General features: G+C 39.3%; 1 protein-coding gene across 4 annotated transcripts in view; it reads left to right on the top strand.

Moving 5' to 3' along the window:
- The window catches only part of CNST (consortin, connexin sorting protein), a 122,610-nt gene that overhangs the window by 32,470 nt on the left and 75,761 nt on the right, over positions 1–14,379 (top strand). The window lies entirely within an intron of this gene.

The following is a 14,379-nucleotide window of genomic DNA, read 5'->3' as shown; positions in this document are numbered from 1 at the left end:
ACTGCATTTTACAGTTTTACATTTCTTTCTTTAAAATTGTTTTATTATTTGAGAAAGAGAGAGTGAGTGTAAGAAAGAGCGAGCATGAGCAAGGAGAGGGGCAGAGGGAGAGGAAGAAGCAGACTCCCCACTCCTCCCCAGTGAGCAGACCTCTTCACTGAGCAAGGAGCCCCACACGAGACTCGATCCCAAGACCCTGAGATCGTGACCTGAGTCAATGGCAGACACTCCACCAACCGAGCCACCCAGGTGCCCCTCTTGGTTAAAGTTTAAAAGATAATTGTAAACTTTTACATTGGTCAGGAATGAAATCATTAATATTTTTTTAGTACTCTTTGTTTTTCGGAAGATGAAACATTTAGATGTTTATGCTTGAGAATGATCAAATTTGCTGACTTCCCACAAAGAATAACCTTCACAAAAATCAAAAGGTTTAAGTGAAGCACAACTTCAGCATTGCTGTTTGTCTGTCATCACCTTCTCCCTCTGTAGTGTGTCCTCAGGGAGAGAGGGACCTGTATCTGGAGGTGATGGGACAGGCAGTGAGGGGCCGTGATTAGGAGGAGGGTGGGTGCCTGGTAAGCAGGTGGTTCCTCGTCCTGTGCAATCTTCTAGTGCACTGCTGTTCCCCGACCTCTGGTGGCAAAGTCCACTGTCTTTTACTTCCCACATCCAGTCAGTAGTCCAAACTGTGAACTCTGCTTCTGTGGTCTGTTGTATTCCTGTTTCCAGCACTGCCCCCTCAAGTGCTGACCTCACTGCTCCCTCATCCCTCATCCCTTACCTCCAAGAGTCTGCACAGAGCACATTTTCTCTCACCCTGGCCCTTGGGTCAGCAGCCTTAATGCCTTCTCAGTCTATCCACACAACGTCTGAATCAGAGCAGCTCAAATTACAGTCTGCAGTCGGGTGAGAGTCCACCAGAACCTGCCAGCATGGAAAGCACTCCACAATTGAGAGTGTTCAGAAACTTCTGTGGCATTTCAATGGAGTAAGTGTTACCTGGATATAATCATAATACATACAGCATTTGTGTTTTATTTATTTTTTTAAAAGATTTTATTTATTTATTCATGATAGACATAGAGAGAGAAAGAGAGGCAGAGACACAGGCAGAGGGAGAAGCAGGCTCCATGCCGGTAGCCCGACGTGGGACTCGATCCCGGGACTCCAGGATCACGCCCTGGGCCAAAGGCAGGCGCTAAACCGCTGAGCCACCCAGGGATCCCAGCATTTGTGTTTTATACGTCTTTTCCCTCCTCTCCTTTTTTCCTAGTAGGTGACTCATGGCCTACTGGAAGGGGGAAAAAAGCTGCTCTTCCACAACAGAGAGTGTGAGAAACACTGGTTTAAATTCCTTTGTCATCTTGATCTAGCCCCACCTCGAGTGATCAATCTCATCACTCCCTTCTTTCCTATAGACTCCTTTTTCAAAGTCCAATAGTTTGTTCTTAAAACACACACTGTATTTGCTCACTGTTTTATTTAGCTTATGCTTGTTCCTTCTCTTGAAACTGCCTTTCCATGCACTTAGGATAGGGTGGGGGTAGAGAGCTTCACACGTCCCATCCACTCTCTGCTGGATCAGCCCTCCTGGCTGATGGCACTGACCAGAGTTGAGGATGAGCAGGGCAGCAACTCAGGCTGAAGTTCCTGGAGCCAACACTCAGCCTGTGTGAGGAAAGCAGGGACAAGTGTGCTGGGCCCATGCTGGGCTCCACCAGTTAGTGTGAGCTACAGCTATGCATCTTGTCTGTTTCTCAAGCAAAGGTGTGTTGATCTAGAGAGGCTGATTTAATAACTCATTCATATCAATACCTTCATGGATATTTGGTTCCTCTCCTCTGTGGTCTCAGGAATATTTGGTAGTCTTTGGTTCTTCCATTCCTCCTTACCTATGTTTAGCTCTATTTACCTTTTCTATGTCTAGCAGGTCTACCTGTTTGATTCTGTTCTAGTTTCATCTCTCTTCCCTATTTCTACTATGTTTTGTAATAGAATATTCTTTTTTTTTAAGATTTATTTTAGAGAGAGTATGCATGCACAAGTAGGGGAGAGGCAGAGGGAGAGAATCTCAAGCATACATACACATACACACACACACCAGATAATTTCTGTTTTATTTCTGTCTTATTCTGTTCATCTGTAGAGGGAGACTGAGGTTGTTTCCTCTCTTGGCTATTATTTAAAAAAATGCTGTGAACATGAGGTACATATATCTTTACAAGTTAGTGTTTTTCATTTCCTCTGTCTATATTCCCAGATAAGGAATTGCTGAATCATATGGTAGTTCAGTTTTTAATTTTTTGAGGATTCTCCATGCTGTTTTCTATGGTGGCTGCATCAGTTTGCATTCCCACCAAGAGTACGAGGGTTCCTTTTTCACCACATCCTCATTAGCATTTGTTGTCTCCTGTCCTTTTGATGAGAGCTGTTCTAACAGGCATGAGATAGTATCTCATAGTGATTTTGATTTGCGTTTCCCTGATGACTAGTGATGTTGAACATCTTTTCATGTACCTGTAGCCCTTTCATAAGTCTTTGTGTGTGTGTTTTTCAAGATTTTATTTATTTATTTATTTATTTATTTATTTATTTATTTATTTATTTATGAGAAAGAGATGGGGTGAGGAGCAGAGGGAGAGAGAAACTCAAGTAGACTCTGGTGTAGACCTCACTCAGAGCCTGACAAGGCTCAATCCCATGACCCTGAGATCATGACCTGAGCCAAAACCAAGAGTCAGATGCGTAACTGTGTCACCCAGGCGCCCCTCTTCTGTTCATTTTTAAATCAGATTTTTTGTGTTTTGTTTTACTATCGTATGACTGACTTCTTGTTATATTTTGGGTACTAACCTTGGAATATAAGCTTGTAGGTGAGCTGTCTCATCTGTCTCTGTCTTCTCCCACTGTATCTAGTAATTGTGGGAGGTTTTTTGTTTTGTTTTGTTTTGTTTTTGGTAAGTGTATCTTATTCGTAGTAGACAATTAGGATTGATTACATTAACATCAGGCTAGTTCAGTTAAAGCACTCCACTTCTGAGGTCGAGGTTCAGGCTCCACGTGGAGATTTGTTTGCTTTGTTTCCTGCCCTGCTACTAAGCCTTCAGTGGCAGCCAAATGTGTGCTTTGGGGTACAAAGACCAATGGATAAAAAATGAAGAATTAGTAACTGTGTGGCATAAACAGTTCAGAACTAGTATTCTCCTGGCTGTGGGGCAGGAGCATCATATTCCTATTCAAAGGGCAACCTTACATCACTGCTTTTCAAGATAAGGAAACGCAGCCAGTAAAGGTGGCAGAAGAAAAAAGTGTGAGTTTGCCTGAAACTGTAATTTTTGGGTAGATAACTAGCAATCACAGCTCACATAACAATGAACCAGGAAGCAATATTTGTTTTAGCCCTGAAGCAGTAAAAGACAACAGAGGACTTGAGAACTAAGAACAAGAATTGTTGATTGTTAGAGTTTGCAGGAATCTTAAAGGAAACTTTAAATCCCAAAAAAAGAGCTAATATCAGAGCTTAAGTTCCAGATTCATGGAATCAGTATGTTGACCGTATTCCAGGAATTTCATTTTGTATCATGTCTGAAATTGCTAAGCAATAAGACAAAATTTGAAACTGACTTCAACAAAAGAGGTGGCATTTTAGAACTCTGGTGTTTAAACTATATGAAGCACAGAAGTGTCATGAATACCATCTGTGAGATTGAAGTGACGGGTTGAGATGAGGTGGTGCTCTACGCTGAACAGTTACAATATAGGCCAGGATTTTACAAACTGCGTTTTCTTGTCAGCATGAAGAGGCAGGAAGCAGAATGGCAGAGCGGTGCAGGACAGAAAAATGGGAATATTCATGAAAATTGGTGTTGAGACAAACTGAAGATAATCTGTTTCTTTTCATTACAGTGAGCACATGCCAGCATTTCTGTTGATACTTTTGTAAGTTAGGTTGAAAGAACCTATTAGTTGCTATTTCGTGTCTTCCTTGTCCCATGTCTTAAAGGCAATGTATATGACTGAGTAGACTGGGGACTGGCTGCTGCTGCTTTTTTTTTGCTTTTTTTTTTTTTGTCAGATTTTATTTATTCACTTGGAAGAGAGAGAGAGAGAACACACAAGCAGGGGAGTGGCAGGCAGAGGAAGAGGAAGAAGCATTTTCTTTGCTCAGCAGGAGGGATCATGACCTGAGCCCAAGGCAGCTCCTTCGGGACTGAGCCCCCCAGGCGCCCCTGGAGATTGTAGTCGTGAATTTCAGTGGGCCTGCAGCAGCAGCCCCCTCGCCTTTGAGGGTCTGTTTCAAACCTTCTCTGAGCTTCCTCCTTCCACAGATACCCTACTCCTTATTTCCCTGAGACAGATCCTTTATGGACTACAAATGCCTCTAACTTAACTCTGGTGTAAAACACACACACACACACACACACACACACACATCCTTCTGTGACAACGGGAAACATGGCCCATCTCTTTAAGGGCATTCACCTGGCCTGTGTCCTGGATGCCATCCCACTTCTCAGTCTGTGCTGTCTCTCCTGTTACCCTTAACTACTCCCTTTCAGCTGGCCCTTTCCTGGGCCATACATATCTCATTCTGGAAAAAGAGAGGAAACCTATTATTTAAGATCAACATGAGTGGTTTCTCTCATATGTAAACCTAATCATGTTACTCCTCTGATTAAAAATCTTGCAGCACATCCCTTTCTGATACATTTAATGATTTAAAGATTCCCACTAGTGATCAAGGATTTGGAGCAGTGGTTTTCTTTTCTTTTCTTTTTTTTTTTTTTTAAGATTTTATTTATTCATGAGAGACACAGAGGCCGAGACATAGGCAGAGGGAGAAGCAGGCTCCCCGTAGACCTTGACCTTGGGATCACGACCTAAGCCAAAGGCAGACAGACGCTCAACCACTGAGCCACCCAGGCACCCCTGGAGCAATGGTTTTGTTATAGTTATTAGCCAGCTTCTTTTTGTCTGCTCTCTCTGCAAAGTACAGCACAGCATTTACTCATTTGTTAGAAGTTAATTGCAACGGAAAAAAAATATTTTTTGGCAGATATTTTGAATATAATTCCATGTTGTCCATGACTATCACAATGTTCTGTCTCTTAGGATCTGCAAAATAAACCGTGGGACTCAAAGATAACACTTATTTACTAAATGTCGAGGACACTTGAAACAAGCAAACATGACAGCTGGGCCTTTTGGCAATATATCACCTCTTAAGTCACCCACGTCTCTTGATAGTGGCACAAATATATAGTTGGTGTGCTTGTGTAAAAGACAATATTTGAGTGATTTGATTATTATCTTACGTGCATGTTAATTTAGTTATGACTTAGAAGTTTGGGAATATGAGATCTCATTCAGTCTAATTTTTATTCTAAAATACTCATAAATCAGCATAAGGCAAGAAATTGATTTTGTAGGGAAAGATTTGTTCATGGTAGCAAAGTGAGCTTAGCCAGGCCTAGTGCATATCATAGTGACTGGGTTTAAACAGTAGAAAATAGAGTGTAGGAAACTGTCTCTTTTTGTTTTGCCCCTTAAAAAGCACATTTAAATAAAAATTTTCTAGAATTGATGAAGTTATTAGACACCGTGTTGAATACATTCAAAAGTTATCATACACTGATTTCTTTGTCATTCTGAAGTCTTTTAGAAATTAATAAAGATTAAATGCAGGCACCCCGGGTGGCTCAGTGGTTTAGCACCACCTTCAGCCCAGGGCGTGGTCCTGGAGACACGGGATCAAGTCCCACATCGGGCTTCCTGCATGGAGCCTGCTTCTCCCTCTGCCTGTATCTCTGCCTCTGTGTGTGTGTGTGTCTTTCATGAATAAGTAAAATCTTAAAAAAAAAAGATTAAAGGCTAAACATGCCCTTGAGTTCCATATCTGGAATGATTTCAGTTACAATATTTTTAAGATCTAGAATATCTGATCTAGTATCTAATACAATATTTGATTTTTAAAAATCAAATCTAGTGATTTGATTAAAAAGCAAACTATTTGTTTTTGCTACTATATTACCAATTCTGGTTTCTTCTGAAATTTCTCTTACCTATTTATGTCCTTGAACATTTTAACAAAACTTGTTTTAAATTTCCTGTAGGCTAACATATGTAATCCTTCCAGTGTATAGATCTCCTATGAATCTATTTCTTTTAACTGCTTTTTCTCCCAGTTTTTTGTCAAATCTTGATCTCTTGTATGCCTGGTTATTTTAGATTATATATTGGGCCTTATGGTTGAAAACTAGTGGAGATAGTCTGAGCCTTTGTTGGATTTCGTCTTCCAGAGGGGATTTACTGATGTTGTTGGTAGGCAAGGACGTTATAGCAGATCAACCTAATTCAACCAGAGATGACAATGATTCTGCAGGGCTTCAGTCCCTGTGAAGGCTGGACTATCTCAGCCTCACCTTTTCTTCTAGGGAGTAACCCTTTTAGGTCCCATTGGAAAGCCAGAGGCTCCCCTTTTCTTGGCAAGCCCTGGACTTCGGTTTTTCCTCCAGGTCTGTAAGTCTGTTAAAAGCGCTGCTCAGCTTTTTTGGCCTCCAGATTGAAATTTTCTGCCAGCTTTTCTGGTTGTTATCAGCAGGACAGTTTGGCTGAAATGAACTGGTCTGCCCTTGCCAGAGGTAGAACTCTGCGATCCTTTCTTCATGTTTAAAAGTGGATATGTAAAAAAAAAAAATAAATAAAATAAAAAATAAAAATAAAAAAAAATAAAAGTGGATATGTGCATATATATAAGCCCAGCATATGTCCACATAAGTAAGAAACAAACATATATAATGGGTATACATGTGGTAAATTTCTCTGCTCATTAGGGGTGTACTGTCAAAGTTAGGAGACTTGTCCTTTGTTTCCCTGTTAGCTGTGATGTTTACTCAGTGGATATCTGTCATCTGCCTCACAGAAATTATTCTGTGTGTACAAAGGAACATGTCAGATTCTTGATGGTGATCTCTAACAGGGATTTACAGAGATAAATCTGTAACTCTAAATAAATGAATTTATCATGTTTAAGGAATACAGCAAGTAAATAGTCTTATTGGTGGGTTTTATTTTCTTTTGCCTTAACCAATTTTCTAAACTTTATATATCTGAAACATATTTCAAGGCACTAGGAATTGTTTGTATTGCTCATTCAAGCTAGCAATTTGTTGTTTACAAAATGTATATATGAGAATAATTGATTTTTAAAATTAATGATAAAATGATTATGGTGCTTAAAGGTATAGGCTCTGGAGTTGGGACCTTTGAGTTTGATCCTGACTTTGCCACGTACTAGCTATGTAACCTTGGCCTATTTAGTTAATCTTTCTGTTGCTGTTTCCTCTATAATACGGATATAATTATAGAACTACTTTGTAGGATCTGTATGAGGATTAAATTTTATATATATATATATATATAAATATTTGACTGAAACACTTTCTGATACTCAGTTAATATTCAATAACTGTGGATTACTGTTAATAATAGGCATTTTTTATTCAGAAAATACTATTTGGTCAGGCCTCTTAAGGGAAGGTTCTAAAGAACTATTTGCTTTTGCTGCTATATTAGCAGGAATTGTCTTTTTAAAATAAAATGTGTAGGACAGCCCGGGTGGCTCTGCGGTTGAGCGCCACCTTCAGCCCAAGGGCATGACCCTGGAGTTCCGGGATCAAGTCCCAGGTTGGGCTCCCTGCATGGAGCCTGCTTCTCCCTCTACCTGTGTCTCTGTCTCTCTCTCTGTCTCTCATGAATAAATAAATAAAATCTTAAAATAAAATGTGTAGGTTTTATGTGTGTGTGTGTATATATATATATATATATTTTTTTTTTTTTTAAGATTTTACTTTTTTTTTTTTTTTAAGATTTTATTTATTCACTCAGATTTTACTTTTAAATAATCTCCACACCCAGTGTGGGGATTGAATTCCCAACCGGGAGATGGAGAGTGCATACTCCACCTACTGAGACAGCCTTCAGCCCAAGTTTTATATATACATTTAATGATTAATGTGTAGATAGATTACTTGATGTTCCTAGTTGCATAGCAAAGTGTTCTAAGTTTAAAAATTAATAAGACAGTTTCCACAAAAATATATTGTAGGTATGTACTAGTAAACATAATTTTTGTTTTAAAAGGAATCATGATCTGAACCAGAAAATATTTTCAGGTTCCTGTTCTGTTGGTTGTGGCTTCAAAGTATGGTTGCGATATGTTTTACAGCAAAGAAGCATTTGAAACCAAAGTAAGCACAACTTCTGTGGGAACCTGGTAAAATGATTATTCCTCTAAACTGTGATTCCCCTTCTCTGTGTGGCATTAACTGTGAAACTAAAGAAAATGCTTGTGTTGTACTGGTAACTTTCTATGCTATGATTTGCCCACCCTTTATCTTCAAGTGATGGAGAAGTCATTAATGTCTAGGAGTGTCTTGAGTCATAAAGTCAGTTAACCTGAGGTAGGTAAAATTGCTGAATGTTAATTGAAAAAAATTGTTAGAAATTGTTGCTAAAAATACATGTCACTGGATGGATACCTGAAGATGTCTTTGAGCTTATACTATTTTAGAGATTTCCTTCTATATTTTTTTCTTTAAGTAAAATTTGTATATGTCTGAGAGAGAGGGCAAAGAGGAGTGTGGTGACTGTTTTTGCACTGCATGGATGGATATACGTGTGGTGAGGCTCTTGACAGGACTGTCATTTCCATATATGCAATGGGCTTGGGTGTGTTTTGTTTTTAAGATTTTACTTATTTATTTGAGAGAGAGAAATAATGAGTAGGGCGTAGGGTGGGAGGGGCACAGGGAGAGAGAGGAAGAAACTGACTTAACTGCTGAACAGGGACCCTGAGGTGGGGCTCGATCCTAGAACTCCAGAATTGTGACCTGAGCCAAAGGCAGACACTAAACAGAGCCAACCGGGTGCCCCTCCATGTATATAATGGGTTTTGACCTCAAAGGCCCTGTGGATGTGTCAGCTGTGTTGAATTGAGCCCCATTAAGGAAGGGAGGACTGAGAAGGATGAAACAAATTATACTTTCTTTACTCAAGTGAGCTGCAGCAAGGTTGTTTTGGACTTAGCAGTTACATGATTTCACTTAATTTCTTCTTTTTGAAAACTACTTTCTCTGTATAAATAAAAATCCATGTTGGTTGTTTTTTCCTTAGAATCATTACCTCACATTTGACTATAATTGATCATTTATTTTTCTTGTGTTTTCTTTTATATTCTTGTGGGGTTTTTTTTTTAAGATTTTATTTATTTATTCATGAGAGACACATGAGGCAGAGACACAGAGGGAGAAGCAGGCTCCATGCAGGGAGCCAACGTGGGACTTGATCCCGGGACTCCAGAATCATGCCCCGGGCTGAAGGCAGACGCTAAACCGCTGAGCCACCCAGGGATCCCTATGCTTGTGGTTTTGTTATGTACTTTGTCATATGTTTATCTTCCTTCTGGCGTAAATTTTTTATGACCTTTCTTGTTTCTGTATTAAGAATGAATTCCTTATTATGAAATGTTTTTTATTCTCATTGAAGAAATATGAGTATGCTCTGGTTAACTATACTATAGTTACTATAGTACTATACTTTTTTTTAAGATTTTGTTTATTTATTCATGAGAGACAGAGAGAGAGAGAGGCAGAGACATAGGCAGAGGGAGAAGCAGGCTCCCTGCAGGGAGCCTGGTGCAGGACTGGATCCCAGGATCCTGGGATCACGACCTGAGCCAAGGCAGATACTCAACCACTGAGCCATCCATTTGCCTCTGTACTGTACTTTTAAAAAGATTTATTTATTTACTTAGAGAGAGTGTGAGGAGAGGGAAAGGAGGAGAGAATTTCAAGCAGATTTCCCACTGAGCACAGAGCCAGACGCAGCACTCAGTCTCAGGACCCTGAGATCACAACCTTAGCTGAAACCAAGGGTCACACGCTTAACTGCCTGAGCTACCCAGATGCACCTGTACTGTACTATTATATAGAAATTGAAGTATTTAGAAAGATTACTGTATGGCTATCTTACTAGTTAGTTTGAATATCCGGAAGTACCCCAAAAAAGAGATGGCATGACCCTCAGTTTTACATTCTGAACACCAGTGTAGACAGGTACTTACAAATTGATTTCAAAAGTGTATAGTATTTATTTCCTTCAGTAGCTATTTACCTTGTTTAATTATAGTAATAATATCTTCAGCCAGAAAATGCCTACAGCATAACTTGTATTATCAGGTAAGAGTCTGGGATGGAGTGAATACCACGAGCCTTGCATGACTTTGGCTGTGGCACTGTCAAGACAATGTCATAGAGAGCAACACTGTCCTGTAGAAATATAATGTGAACCATATATAGCATTTTTTTCATAGTCACCACATTAAAAAGGCTTTTTAAAATGTGAAATTAATTTTAATTATAGGGTTTACTTAACCCAATAGATAAAAATATTATTTCAGCAGAAAATCAATATTCAAAAGTATTGGTGAACTATTTTACCTTCTTTGTCTTCATAAGTCTTTGAAATATGGTATGTATTTTACAAATACAGCACATCTCAATTTGGACACATCTTTTATTAGAAATGCTTGGTCTATATTTAGACTTCCTAAAACTTACAGGTGAGAAAGTAGATTCACATACCTAGTTTGTTCTAAAGATACATAAGTTTTTCAGTAGCTGAATCAAAACCTGTTTTTAAATTTAAGTTAATTAAAAGTTAAATTAATTAAAATTAAAAGTAAAAATTCAGTTCCTCAGTCTCACTGTGCATATTTAAAGTACTCAGTGACCATATATATGTGATTAGTGGATACTACATTGGACAACATAGGTATAGAATATAGCTCACAGCTGGAGATGTCAGCCAAGGGACCCTGGGTCAGGCTTAATAGTTTAGTTAAATTTTAACTAATGAGGGGAATGATACAAATTAGCAAAAATTATGATATTGAAATTATAGGGACATTTTAATGAAGTTGAAGTTTTATATGTCTGAGTTTCATATGACTGGCATTTTCAGAAAACTATCTGGAGATAATCACAAACTTTTCTGGTCCTTGGATGGTTGTCCTCAGGTTGAGATACTATTAATTCCGAATAGCCACCTTATAGCATATTGCTTATTAGCAGGGTATGAAATCAGCCTAGTGAATCTTGATCAGCATTTCTAAAAATATGAAATAGTACTGAATAGAATGAAGAATGCATCAGAATGTGTTTAGTTTCAAGAAACCTTTCAGTTATATATATATATATTTGTTGTTGTTGTTGTTGTTGTTGTTGTTGTTGTATGTACAGGATCTCCGTGCAAAATGAATTCCTTATTCTGGGTTGCAAAAGTTTTGAGACTCATTCCTCTGAGGCATACTTTTGATTGCTGATATACTGAATATTGTCTACAGGTACACATATCTAAACAAAGCATTAATCACAGAAGATCTTAGATTTAGCAATGAGATAGAAGTGTATTGGAATATGTGTAGTGAATATGATGGTAAAATGTAAAGTGACATATGTAATCCTCATAATAAACACAACATATGCATATGGTGACTTTCTTTCTCAATCCTGAGCTGACTAGTAGTAGCCAAATTTAAATTTGGGATTAATAGAATACCTTATTGGTTTGATAGCTGTCTTTAAATTTTGGGTTGACTGCGAAGGCATCAGATTTCAACTTGGGGTTGCATCTTAACTCTTAAGAATCTCGGTTTCGGGATATTTGGGTTGCTCAGCAGTTGAGCATCTACCTTCAGTTTAGGGCGTGATCTTGGTGTCTTGGGATTGAGTCCCACATTGGGCTCCCTGTGTGGAGCCTGCTTTCTCCCTCTGCCTATATCTCTGCCTCTCTCTCTCTCTCTCTCTCTCTGTCTCTCATGAATGAATAAATAAAATCTTAAAAAAAAAAAAAGAATCTCGATTTCTTTCAAAAGTGAAAGTATGAGAACGGCTGGCTGGCTCAGTCAGTGGAACCTGAGACTCTTGATCTCAGGATAGTGAGGTCAAGCCCCACTTTGGGCATAGAGCTTGCTTTTTTTAAAAAAAAGTGAAAGTATGTATTTAGGCCTAATTTGTATGGATTATAGAAAAATTTCACTCAAAATCTCCTTAAAGTATTGTTACTATTTTTTTGAGTAGAGAGGAGGGGCAGAGAGAAAGAGGGAAAGAGAGAGAATCTTATGCAGTCTCCATGCCCAGTGTGAGCCTGAGGTGGGACGTGATCCCCAGACTCTGAGATCAAGACCTGAGCTGGGGGATCCCTGGGTGGCGCAGCGGTTGAGCGCCTGCCTTTGGCCCAGGGCGCGATCCTGGAGACCCGGGATCAAATCCCACGTCCGGCTCCCGATGCATGGAGCCTGCTTCTCCCTCTGCCTATGTCTCTGCCTCTCTCTCTCTCTCTCTCTCTGTGTGTGTGTGTAACTATCATAAATAAATAAAAATTCACCAAAAAAAATTAAAAAAAAAAAAAAGACCTGAGCTGGAATCAAGAGTCTGATACTAAAAAAAAAAAAAAAAAACAGAGTTTGATACTTAATCGACCAAGCCACTCAGGCATCCCTCCTTAAAGGATTTTAATAAAATAATTGAGTAATACATATTTAGCCATCCCCATAGATTAAGTTTTTAGTTTGAGTGACAAGTGATGCTTAACCTCAGCAGATATCCATTAAGATGTATCAAAAGATGAATTCAAATTATACCTGGGATGGAGAATATTTCTGACAAAATACAGATTTCTTTTTTGTTAGTCTGTGGCTCTAAATTATTGGTTTATTTAAGGCTTCTTTCACAAAGCTTTGTGGTTTTTCAGGTTTTGTCTAAGCCTGACTTGGATATGTTTGCTTGAAATTCTCAGCTGTACAGAGTCAACTTGTCAAGTAGCTTTTGCACAGCATACATATTTGGAATGTGGTTTTCACATGAGAGGGTGGGAACTTGAACAGCACTCACTACCATGCTTTTAAAAGGCAAAATATGCCAGTCAGTGCCGTGTAGTCATTGTAGCTCTTAAGTACAAGGCCCAGGGCTAGATATTGTGAAGAATAAAAACTCTCTGTGGCTGAGTTATGGGTATTCAAGTGGTTTCAAGCTAATCGGACATATCTGCAAAAATACGCAGTGCAGAGCAGTCTTTGTGAGGACTGTGTGTGTGTGTGTGTGTGTGGTTCAGAGTGCTAACAAGCAGTACATTATGCCATAGGTCGCTGGAATGGAGACCTCAGGGAGGTACAGTGGAATGGCTTCTGAGCCAGGCCTTGAATAATTGCTATGTATCCAGTCAGAATAATTACAGGACATTGACACCTTGGAAAGACTTAGAGTTGGAGGAAGAGTTAATATTGGAAAGTAGTTTACAAAGTTACCTTTTGAGAATTAAATCATGTCATCACAAAATAGTAAGAGGCAAAACGTCTTGAGGCCAAAAGGATTCTCAACAGAAAAAAGGTGAGCCATATAGGAAATGGTATTTTGTGTGCAGATCTAGCAATTGCTGGGAAAGGAAAGAAGTACTTCCAGGAACTTGAACTTCTTGGTCATTAGAGATGTGTCCTCTGCTGTAGTGGAGTTTCTTCATCAAGGTATACCACAGCTGGAGTGAAATACTCCTTTCAGTGACTTTCTCCCCAATGTCTACAGAGCGCACAGTGATCAAAAATATGGCCTCAGAATCATAGGTGCTCCATATTCGTTTTAGAAATGGAAGTAAGTTAGTTTAGAAACTTATTAGCTGAATGATGTGGTGAAATATGAAACCTGGTTTCTCTGTTAGTATAAATGGGATTAGGGCAGCCCGGGTGGCCCAGCGGTTTAGCGCCACTTTTGGCCCAGCGCGTGATCCTGGGGACCCCGGATCGAGTCCCACGTCGGGCTCCCTGCATGGAGCCTGTTCTCCCTCTGCCTGTGTCTCTGCCTCTCTCTCTGCCTCTGTCTCTCATGAATAAATAAATAAAATCTTAAAAAAAAAAAATACAGCGTGATTAGGGGCACGTGGGCGGCTGAATCAGTTAAGCGTCTGCCTTCAGCTCAGGCCATGATCAGGCCTGGATTGAGTCCCAGGTCCATCTTCCTGTTAAGTGAGGAGTCTGCTTCTTCATCTCCCTCTCCCCATCCCCCACCACTCATGCACTCTGTCTCTGTCTCTCAAATAAATGAATAAAATCTTTTAAAAAAAGAATATAAAGGAATTATTTAGAAGATAGCCAAGGCTGCTCCTAGTTTTAAGGACTGACATTTTTCCTGCACAGACATGAATTTCTTTTCACTGTTGCGATTAAGTATACATATCATATGCCATTTTAACGGATTTTCAGTATATGATGCAGTGGCACTAGTAATACCATCGCTGTTTTGTAACCATCACTGCTGCGTTTCC

The sequence above is a fragment of the Canis aureus genome, chromosome 6 (genome assembly GCF_053574225.1).
Source record: "Canis aureus isolate CA01 chromosome 6, VMU_Caureus_v.1.0, whole genome shotgun sequence".
In the NCBI taxonomy this organism is placed as follows: Eukaryota; Metazoa; Chordata; class Mammalia; order Carnivora; family Canidae; genus Canis; species Canis aureus.
Note: the sequence above shows the minus strand (reverse complement) of the source record. Positions and strands in the feature narration are given on the sequence as shown.